Here is a 10,576-nt window from a genome sequence, read left to right on the forward strand (position 1 = left end):
TTTCGCTGCATTAATTTGAAGACGATTTCAGTGAGACCGGATTGATAATTTATCAAGAATGGGGTTACACTACACTTCGTAATGAGGAGGCTTACGTCAGAATCTGAGGCAAGTAGTGTGGTGTCATCAGGTTAGATAATAAAGTGAACTGCCTTTTCCATCTTAACAATGTGGTTATTGATTACAATAAACAACTAGTGTAACGGTATACGACCTTGTGGTGCATTAATGCTGATTGGTAGAAAATCGGAAATTAGACTAAAGACTTATATAAATTAAGACTTCCGCGCGTTGACGGAGCAGCTTCACAAGGCCTCCACCTCTGGCCCGTCAAAGGTTGAGGCTTCACACATACCTCGGGTTTTTCAGTTTTGCTGGTGAAGTAGCGCTCTCGCGCTTTTAAAAGAGGAGAAAACAGGACAGAGGCAAGGATACCCACAGTAATTTTATGGAAAGCAAGAGACAAAAGAAGACTAGCACAAAGATGCACGCGCACATGACCCACTCCATTGAAAGGGCGGACACCAAGCGATAGTTACCGTGTTACTAGAACATTGTATAAAAAAGCGAATTATTTCCGATGACCGACGGCTTAGCTACGCCTATGGCATTTGTCTTAGCGGCACAGTGTACCTAAACTGTCTCCCCAGATATTTTTTGTCACTTTATGCACCTCTGAAGTCTCACGGAAATCAGGCGTGCAATCTGACGGGTTATCCTCAGATTTACATTCACGAGAATGGCAGAGGAATGCTAGATTTGAAGGTGCCGAACGCTACATCCGCTAATAGCTTCTGGAATTGTCTTTTTACCTCAGTTCAACATCTGTCAGTTGGCAGGGCGGTATTTACATCAAGAAATTAGGCTAGTACACAGAGTCTGATACCATGCCTTTGCTCAGCCAGATTTTCTGTCTAAAGTGGATACGGCAATACAGCCTTGTTTGAAAGCCCTCTGCAGAGTAGCATTTCGTTACATTAAATACTATTTATTCTCAAGGACAAAAAGGGCTCAGATAAGACAGCACACGATGTTTTAGGGATCTTTAGGGCGGGGGTCAAGGCCTGTCGTTTACGTCATGACTTCCTAAGCAGGGCAGTGTCTAGTTCCTTGATTTGGACTTGTGCCTTGGCGAAGACCACGTGTGTTGGAATGACAGCCCCAGGTAGTAGAAGCCTTTTCTTGGTTATGAATCGCAGCACTCGATGTTTGGTGAAGGACGGGTTGGCAGTCGCCTGTATCACGTCAGCTTTACGAAGGCCATGCCATTACCGTGTTGAGGAGGTATTGTCGGGGCAGATTTCCAAGCTCATGGCAGCTGGGTTTCTAATGCTCCATCTTGCCTGCTTGTTCCAGCGAGTTTTGACTATGTTTTAGACGAGGAAAGAAGCGGGCAGAATATGTTTATGTGGTTTATGCGGCGTCAACAGGTGCTTGCTATACGTATCTAACCTTCGCGGCATTTCGCAACGACTAAAAAGAAAGTCGCGGCAAAGTATAGCGTTGCTGCTGTTTTCGCAGCTAGGCACAAGGTTGCTGGCCTTTGGGGCCACGTTAAAAGGGCGCTGGATAAAACCGAGGAACAAGAACCCCGTTTATGGCACCCCATAAAATTATGTTCACAATTGTAAGAATAATGTGGTTTATTGCATTCCGTCACCATCTGGAAGAAACTACTATGGATAGATAGGCATGTGTGTAATGGGCGCCCGAGTAAGCACTATAACTCGTTAACGGGACAGACAGCTTCTAATCTTATATTGCACTGCCAATCTCGCGAAAGTAAATCGGGAGATTACGCCTTTATTTACGCACGCCTCTATATTTCACTATATAGCCCAGCCTCTCTACTGTTTTCATCTCTTTTAATGTGCTATGTCTTGCTGTGCCTTTTGGCTGGTTTTTAGACGAATTTTCACCACTCGCAAGCACGGAATGAGTCAGAGTTTGAGGCTGTCAGATCAAGAAATATTTATGCAGCGGATGATACAAAGAAATCAGACTTCACAAAATGAGCTCAAGCAGAGAGTAACACCTCAGACGAATTTGTGGGAACAGAACGCTAGTATAAGAGACAGAAGAAGGACACAAATTATTCACCGACACGGCTACAGAACACAGGACATTGATGTGCCCGACCCGACGACTTTTACGCTGGCACGCGTTCCTCGATTCATGCGACTCGCCGAGAGCCGGTGGGGCTGACCCGAGAGCGGTGAGATAGCATTTTGTTCATAGCACTGAGGCCGAAACCTTACAAAACAAGACTGATTAGCCGTGCTGAGAGGTTTTCTAATATATACGTACCATGTCTTTTTACTGCTTAGCCCCAAGGTGGGACGCACGAAGACAAACACTTGCGCGTGTAAACACTCTCTCAAGTACTAGTCAGCGCGCGTGTCGCATATAAGGTTAAGAAAGAGGGAAACTTGGAAAACTGATTAATCATTTCTACGCTGGCTGGATGCCGTGGCTCCTGTACAATATGGACAGCGCGTCGCAGTGGTACAGACAAAACTAGGCCCTCTCCAGTGGTAACCTGATTCTTCTCCGCTATTCAAGAGGCTTCGGCTGTGCGTGCATGGCCGCGCTTCCCTTTCGGGCGCGATGGCTCCTTTATTGGGCGCTGCCTTTCGCGACATGTGCTGAAACACAAGTCTCGTAACCGATACTGGCGGTGAAATTGTCGATCCCGTGCACACGAAACTATGAAAAGCCACAGAGTTTCTCCTTGCAGCACACAAAGTATCGCGCAGGTCTCCTAAATCACCCATTTGCCCAAACTTTCCGTATGCCACATGTCCCAAAATTTTGTGCGCTGATAGATGCAAAATGTGAAAATCCAGTTGCGAGTCCTCCAGCCACCTACCGAGAGAGAAGAAAAAATAGTATAAAAACTCAAATTCACTTAAAACATTCTACTTCACCCGACCCCTTATACAGGGCGCCTACCAAAAGTGAATCAAGTCCTGGAAGTAAAATTCAAATCAGAACTTGCATTTTTACGCGACAGCGTATACAGTTTGTTGTTGTTGTTGAAGGAAGGATGAAAAGGAAAGTTCACGGGCCTGTCCACTGGCTCGAGCTGAGCCACAATCGCTGCCACGTGCAGACAGAGGAGAGTTGAAAGATTGAAAGAACAGACGCGCGTCGCAACAACCGCGTCCGCCGAAGCGATGACGCCGGCTGTGACAGATACCCCCGCCTCGGTTGTTGTTGCTGTTGTTGCGACTGAGAGAAGGCTGAAAAGAAAATTGCACGGGCCTGCCAACTGGCTCCAGCCGAGCCACCACCGCTGCCACGTGCAGATAGAGGAGAGTTAAAAGATAAGAGGAAAGAGTAAAACAAAAGAAAAGACGCGCGTCGCACGTCCGCTGAAGCGGACGCTGGCTGAGAAAAACGGATAAGCGGCCGTAGCCGCGCCTCCTCGTCACCACCTGCGCCCGCCTCGGTCGTAACACCGTCGGCGTAGTAGCAGTAGTCCGCACCGCGTGTCGGAAATAATCTGGAGCTGCGTAAAAACAGTCATAACATGCCATTCGTTTGCCGCAGAATGTTCAGGACAGGTCATACGATTCAGGGTTTTGTGCAGCATAAACTTACGAGTTAAGTTATAGCCTAGCTCGTGGCAGGGATTCGAACCGGCGACCTGTAATCGAGGGCTGCGTAAGAAAAATCATTTCATGCGCGGTTCGGGTGTCCACCAAGGTAACTGAGACTATTACTGTTCCTCAAAAAAAGAATTTTCGATTTTTCCAGCGGGCAAGGCGTCGCGCCGAATGGACGATGGCGTTCCGTGGGCTCACGGGCAGCGCAGCAACACGCTGTCGGGTTCCACTCTTAACAGCGAAGCTTAAGCCTCCCCCAGATTTTTTAAACATCCTTATTCGGTAAGGGAGAAAAAAGGCCCTACGTCCTGAACACGTGGTTTTTCGGAACATGAGTATCATGTCCACGAAATACAGCTGTCTTCATATTGATCTTTCTTTGTGTCTGTGTGCGTGCGGGTCGCGGTCACAGGAAGGTCATTGCGGTTCGCATGAGCGCGTTCTAAGGTGTTAAAGCGAGGCATTGCATAATGAGCATTAACGTCCTGCTGCTTCCCTTACAGCAGACAAGAAAACCTCAAAGCGAAACTTGAGCTCCGCTTAAGGGAATTCTGAATGGATGAATGCCCATGCATGCCGAATTGGTCATTCTCTACAGTACGCACAAAGATCGCTGACACTCCTCATACGACTCATGGCGCATTGGTGCAGCGGCTCAGCAGTGCGCCGCTCCCTTGCTATGCGAGGTGCTGTTCCTGGAGGGCTTTTGAGACCCAGGTCTCTCTTTCAGGGGCACCTCTCGCGATCATCGATTAATTTAACAGCCGCCTGCCATGGCGCGCAGTTTGCTCACAATCCGGTGGTCAGGTTGTTATGACGTCACAATGTCTGGTGACCCAAGTGGCAAGTGAGCCACTTGATTTTCGTTCGTAACGCCGCCGCTGACGACGCCGGATTTTCGACAATACTTGAGCCTTAACGCCATCGGGTTAACATTTGCTTCGTGTTTTCTTCATATTCTGCCAACGAGGACGATTCCTGACGATGCATTAGGCGCCACCGCACTCTAGTCCCAGGAGGCACAGTTCCAGAGCCCAAGAAACTGCGGCCGCAGACGAGACCAAAGTGAGAAAGCGCCGCTCTTGTCACGATCTTGTCCCCCCTGAAGAAACTCAAACCCGAAGAGTCAGGGTTCGGGCTAGTGGGTAGTCAACATGAGGATCCATAGCGCACAAAATTGAAGGGACACAACACAAGCGCTAAACTTCCACAGAACAGTCTTTATGTTTAGGTTGTCCGCGCCAAATAAAGATCGTTCAGTGGAAGTTTAGAGCTTGTGTTGTGTCCCTTCAATTTTGTGCGCTATGGATCCTCATGTCAAACCGGAACAGACACGTCAGGTTTCTCACCATGAGGTTTTTGCTCGGAGTAAATTCTTTCCCTTCTAGTCCTGAACAAACGCCTCCATTCAACTGGGAGCTGAAGAGAACAAACAACTGCACCTGAGAACACAGCAGTCGCCTGTCAATATCGGTGAAAACTGCGGCTCTCAGCGACAGTTCACCGCAGCGCGTGGCTGCCCGTTATCTACGCTTCACTTATGTCAACAACTAAACGCTTACGGCGCTGCATTGTAGTCCCACTGGAGCATTGTTGCCGAACAGTAAGAGTTGGGCGTACTCTGAAATGACGCTCGTTATCTCTGCCTTCCCGCGTACAACCGTCCATTCTTGTCGGAGCATGCCGCAGCCAGCCAGTCGCTCATGTTTCAACCCTTCCAGCCTCTGTGCCTTGCGACTTGGGTGGATGCAAACCCGCCCTATATTTGCACCCGTAGAGTTCAGCGGGACATTCCGGTCGACGCACTCCTGACTCGCTAATATTACGTAAAGGTGGCTCCGCGCCTTGAGGTCACTCATTCGCCAGAACAGGTTGTGTGTCAGAAGTCGCGCGATGACATCCATCGCTGGGGGCACAAGCTCCGAAAGCTAACGTGATGGCTCGGTTGTAAGTTGAATGGCCGACAGAGCGACTGCGCACGATGCACTTTAGCTCGGCGTATTATCGGTTTTTACGAAATCGACGCCACTCTGCGGCGGCGACATGAACTAGTTTAAGGCGTATCGGCGCGCTCAGAACCGCGTCGTTTGCTCCGTTCCTGAGTATTTCGCCGGCACATTTAGACTTTCTTGTCAAATTCTTGCAGCAAAAATATTTAATAAGGGAGTAATTACTCATTGTCTTAGGAGTGTTTCTTCTTAGGGAGTGTTGTTATATCTCCGTTCGCACGCTAGCGAGAATGAAAAGCCGCTCAGTGCCACTGTGTGTTTGCGGAAGCAATACTGAGAGGGCATGGGAACGGGAGGTCTCCATAGGGTAGCGGAACGCTTGCAGGATCATGACAGCGCAATTCTTATCAGACACTCAACATATATGTCTAAAAAGACCATTTGCCTGCACTGTATGTAAATAGGAGGCCTCTTTTAAATTACAGACAGTTATTAGAATATACGAGTAGGCATACTGGACCACGTGACGCACCGCAAGGCACCACGCCTGACGAACTGGTCTTAATTGTCTACACTTGTAGGGAAAAAAAATCGTGGTCAATTTAAGTAGTTAAGCCAAATGCGAATTACGTGCGCTGGCAGTTCTATTTTCCCTTAGCTTCTGGTGTTCAGATGCAATGTTCCTAGGAGGCAGTTGTTCGGATAGGAATAATTTATTAACGTTCATGTATCCGGAATTGGTCATTCTCTCGATTCACAGGTCCCAGGGAGTCTTCCTACCAGTCCTGGCGCAGTAGTGCAGCGGTCAAGTTAAGGTGCGTCACTGGTGTTCTATGGCCGATGACCATCGGTGAGACTTGGGTTAGGGTGCGCCTCATACGAATAAATGATGTGCCACCTGGCACAGTGCGCATGTTGCTAGGTGCATATATATATATTTATTTATTTATTTATTTATTCACGTTGCCTCACAGGCTCCAAGCATGGAGTATTGTGTGAGGGGGGGATTACATAAATAGGGGTAATAACAGGAGCATGCATGACATGATTATATAATGCTGATTGACTGTTAGTACTCATTAAACAGTAAGAACATCATTACACAATGCCAACTGACTGTTAGTACTCACCATAAAACAATAAGAACATCATTACACAATGCCAACTGACTGTTAGTACTCACCATCAAACAATAAGAACATCATTATACAATAGTTATTGACGCGTCAGTAATTAGAAAAAATGGCTGTTATTTCGGTCCTAAAAGAAGCTGGATCACGAATATTGACGATGTGTTGCGGAAGACCATTCCAGTGAACAATAGCCTGCGGCAAAGCGGATGAATTGAATGCAACGGTTTTACCTGAAAGGCGTTGAAAGCTGAGATGGTTGTTTAAACGGCGCGAGGTGCGGTGAGGTTGGGCAAGAGGGAGAGTCGAATGATATATATATATATATATATATATATATATATATATATATATATATATATATATATATATATATATATATAAAAGAAGCGGGCGAAGATCGGAAGGATACGGTAGAACAAAAACGTAATTTTATATATATATGCAATGAAGGGGTCACAGCTTTCCGATTATCTTCATTTATTACCAACAGTTTCAAACGGAGGACTGTCCTTCATCAGGTCTCTATACCCTGATGAAGGACGGTCCTCCGCTCGAAACTGTTCGCAATAAATGATGATAATCGGAAAGTTGTGGCCCCTTTATTGTGTACAAGTCTTCCTGGCCCATTGAACGATGAGACCTCTCACTACTATATATATACATATATATATTGTATTCAGTAGTGGTTCCAATGGGCCAGGTACTAGTTTAGGTACAGCATTGCGACAAACGCGACTGCTCTTTCAAGGTTTATGTTGCAAACAGTTTCGCGAATGGTATTCCTTTCGTCAGGGCAGGCTTACAATGAAGCGATTTCATTAATTTAAGGACAAAGAACGAGCGAGGAGGTGTAATCTCTGCCTTCGAAACAAACTTGAGAATGAGGGCAAGGGATCGTATAACAGACAGCAGAACAGCTTTCACACAGGCCGCGGCGGAACAAAACAACCAGAAAAACAAATGGGGAGGTGTAAATGCTAAAGTAGTAGCAAAGAACGAGTTTGAACAGCGATAGAAAAGCGAAAAGACCGTTCAGCCCGGCTCTCGGCGCACATGATTTTAGTTTCAAAATCGGTCACTACGAAGGCACCAATCGTCCCGCGAATTTTAAAATTCACGCTTTTTTAAAATTCATAATAAATTGCCGGCTCAGCTCCGAAAACTCATACTTGGTGTGAATGCTTCTTAGCATCATTTCTAAGCACTGAAAACGTTTACAAGTGACTTTTACTTCGTTGCATAGTCCCTCTAAGTCGATGTTGGTGTAAGTAAATAACAAATAACAAGGGACATGTAGAAAAATGAAATTGAAAAAGGGGCGGAAGACATAAAATAGCATATAAGAAATTATACAAAAGTTAAAAAATAAAAAATTGGCAGACCTCAGCTTGGTTAAGCGACATAAAATAGAATACAAGAAATTATACAAAAGTTAAAAAATAAAAAAAAAATTGGCAGACCTCAGCTTGGTTAAGCCCGGAAATTGCGAAAGCAACTTCATCCGTTTCTTCAGCCCGCATCCGCCGTGTCTATCGCCGCTCTGCGTAAACGGCTGTTGTTTTTGCACCTGAGAGAAGGATGAATAGCTCGCTGCTGTCTCCTACGCTCATTGCGACGATCTTCCCTAGCGGTAGGTGGCATCGTCGAAGCAGATGTTAAGCCGCCGGCGGAGGCACCGTCACTACTCGCAGACGGCGCGAGATGGTCGCCCAGCTCTTCGGCGTGACGTCACAACACCTGTTGCGCTCCTGGCGGACAGCGCGGGAGTTAGGCGGCCGGTGGTGGCACCGCCACTACTCGCAGACGGCGCGAGATGGTCGTCCAGCTCTTCGGCGGGACGTCACACAGAGGTCATGCGAAAGGTCAATGGTGGCACCGCCACGGCACGGCAAAGGCTTGAAAGTGCAAGTAGTATTGCTTTCGCAATAATAATAATACATGTGTGCGAAAACTGCGAAAGGTCTGCGGCCCGCGGAGCTGCCGCGTGGTCACAATGGACTATATTATTATAGTCCATTGTATATATTGTAGACTATATTATTGTAGACTATATTATTATAGTATAGAGAGGTTATTTATTTTATTTATTTATTTAAAGATACTGTCAATCCACTGGGGATTTTAACAAGAAGGGCGCTGGAACAAGGCACATCAAAGTAAAAACTACAACAACGTCATGAATAATGGACACAAAGAGTGAACAAGAAGAAGGATTGAAGGGCAATATAAACGACTACAGTGTCGCACTTAATTAAGGTTCAATACATAAAAGTCACGGGTACAGCAATATGATCGTCGGATTGTACAGTTAGTTCAAGACAAGATAACATAATCAATACATGGGATATATATGACATTAGAAACGAACAAGCACTGGTAAGAAAAATAGCAAGGCAAAAAATGAAGTTGTCAACAAAGCTTCAGAATTCAAGTGTGTTTACGAGTGAAGATAATTTTCTACTGACTGAGTGAAGATATCTAGTGATGTGCTGCGTGTAATAGAGTGGTCAAGGGTGTTCCATTCTCTTATTGTGAGTGGAAAAAAGGAGTATTTCAGGCAGTCCGTACGAAATGTGTGCTCTTTTAATGTTTCTGAGTGTCTGTGACGTGTAGGTCTTGTCTCTGGGGCCATAAGGTACCTAGTTTTATCAAGGTTAAGCTGATTATGGAGTAACTGGTAAAGTATTTTTAGTCGTGCAAGTTTAGCTCTATTTTCCAGAGTGAGAATGCCGGCTGTCTTGAGTAGTTCGGTGGGTGAGTCAGTAGGCCTGTATTTATTAAACATAAATCTTACTGCCTTTCTTTGGATTGCTTCTAATTTTCCTATGATATATTTAGTATGCGGAAACCATGCAACGTTCGCATATTCGAGTACCGATCGTACGAAAGCGTTGTATGCAATTAGTTTTGTTGGAGGAGGAGCTTGTTGAAGATGCCTTTTGAGAAACAGGAGTCTTTTAACGGCGGCTGATGTGACATAGGTGATATGTGAATCCCATCTGAGATCATGGGATATTATTATACCGAGGTATTTATAGCTGTTAACTCGAGTGAGGGGGGCGTTGTTGACAACGTAAGTGTAGGACGACTGATGTTTTTTTCTGGTTATTGTGAGGAGAGCGGACTTATTAATGTTAAGGGCCATCTGCCAGTCTTTACACCACCTAGATACGGCTTCTGCAGCGAGGTTTAGGGCCATGTGGTCATCTGGTGTGTTAATTTCGCGGTAAATTATACAGTCATCAGCAAAGAGTTTAATATTAACATTGACATATGAGGGCAGATCGTTGATAAAGATTAAGAATAAAACTGGAGCTAAGACGCAACCCTGAGGTACTCCTGATGTTACACGTTCTAATGAGGAAGGCTGGTGGTTAATCACAACGTATTGGGAGCGACCAGAGAGGTAGTCCCCAATCCAGTTAACAATGGGGCTGTTACCAAGTGTGCATTGCAATTTTTTGATTAATTTTTTGTGTGAAACGCGGTCGAATGCTTTCGAAAAGTCGAAAGATATCATATCTACCTGTTTTTGGTTGTCAATGCTCAAAGACAGATCATGTACTAGTTCCAGGAGCTGAGTCACTGTTGATAAGCCACTTCTAAAACCATGCTGGAAGGGGGATAGAATGCGTTCTTGTTCAAGGAATGTGGTTATATGCTTAGTAATGATGTGCTCAAGAAGTTTACATATTGTGCAGGTTAACGATATGGGTCTGAAAATAGAGGGTTCGTTCTTGTTTCCAGATTTGTGAACAGGGATAACCTTGGCGATTTTCCATTCTTTCGGTAGAGTGCAAGTCGATAATGATTTGTTAAATAGTAAGTATAAGTACTTAGCGATCCATTCGGCATATCGTTTGAGGAATATGTTAGGTATGTTGTC

Source organism: Amblyomma mixtum, chromosome 1 (genome assembly GCF_055824585.1).
Source record: "Amblyomma mixtum isolate Tamu chromosome 1, ASM5582458v1, whole genome shotgun sequence".
NCBI lineage: Eukaryota > Metazoa > Arthropoda > Arachnida > Ixodida > Ixodidae > Amblyomma > Amblyomma mixtum.